Source organism: Musa acuminata, unplaced genomic scaffold, assembly GCF_036884655.1.
Source record: "Musa acuminata AAA Group cultivar baxijiao unplaced genomic scaffold, Cavendish_Baxijiao_AAA HiC_scaffold_1136, whole genome shotgun sequence".
NCBI classification, from domain to species: Eukaryota; Viridiplantae; Streptophyta; class Magnoliopsida; order Zingiberales; family Musaceae; genus Musa; species Musa acuminata.
In genome coordinates, this window is record NW_027021348.1 from 7,451,788 (window position 1) to 7,452,924 (window position 1,137).

Consider the following 1,137-nt stretch of genomic DNA (forward strand, 5'->3'; position numbering starts at 1 on the left):
GGCCAGTTTTGGCCCGTTTTTGGGCCGTTTTGGCCAGTTTTTGGCCTGTTCTTGCGTTGCGCGGTGACCGTCGAGAGCGGAGCAAAACGTCAGCCATCTCAGCACCCTGGAATCCCCCGGGTGGCACAGGGCTGGATGGGGCTTTCGTATAGCAGGGACGGTGCTGCCTCACGCTTCGCTCGCTGTCCGCCGCTCGCCGCTCGCTCGCGCAGCCAAAAATGGCCGGTTTTGGCCCGTTTTTGGGCTGTTTTGGCCAGTTTTTGGCCTGTTCTTGCATGGTGCGGTGACCGTCGAGAGCGGAGCAAAACGTCAGCCATCTCAGCACCCTGGAACCCCCCGGGTGGCACAGGGCTGGATGGGGCTTTCGTATAGCAGGGACGGTGCTGCCTCTCGCTTCGCTCGCCGCTCGCTCGCGCAGCCAAAAAATGGCCAGTTTTGGCCCGTTTTTGGGCCGTTTTGGCCAGTTTTTGGCCTGTTCTTGCGTTGCGCGGTGACCGTCGAGAGCGGAGCAAAACGTCAGCCATCTCAGCACCCTGGAACCCCCCGGGTGGCACAGGGCTGGATGGGGCTTTCGTATAGCAGGGACGGTGCTGCCTCTCGCTTCGCTCGCTGTCCGCCGCTCGTCGCTCGCTCGCGCAGCCAAAAATGGCCGGTTTTGGCCGTTTTTGGGCCGTTTTGGCCAGTTTTTGGCCTGTTCTTGCGTTGCGCGGTGACCATCGAGAGCGGAGCAAAACGTCAGCCATCTCAGCACCCTGGAACCCCCCGGGTGGCACAGGGCTGGATGGGGCTTTCGTATAGCAGGGACGGTGCTGCCTCACGCTTCGCTCGCTGTCCGCCGCTCGCCGCTCGCTCGCACAGCCAAAAATGGCCAGTTTTGGCCCGTTTTTGGGCTGTTTTGGCCAGTTTTTGGCCTGTTCTTGCGTGGTGCGGTGACCGTCGTGAGCGGAGCAAAACGTCAGCCATCTCAGCACCCTGGAACCCCCCGGGTGGCACAGGGCTGGATGGGGCTTTCGTATAGCAGGGACGGTGCTGCCTCACGCTTCGCTCGCTGTCCGCCGCTCGCCGCTCGCTCGCGCAGCCAAAAATGGCCAGTTTTGGCCCGTTTTTGGGCCGTTTTGGCCAGTTTTTGGCCTGTTC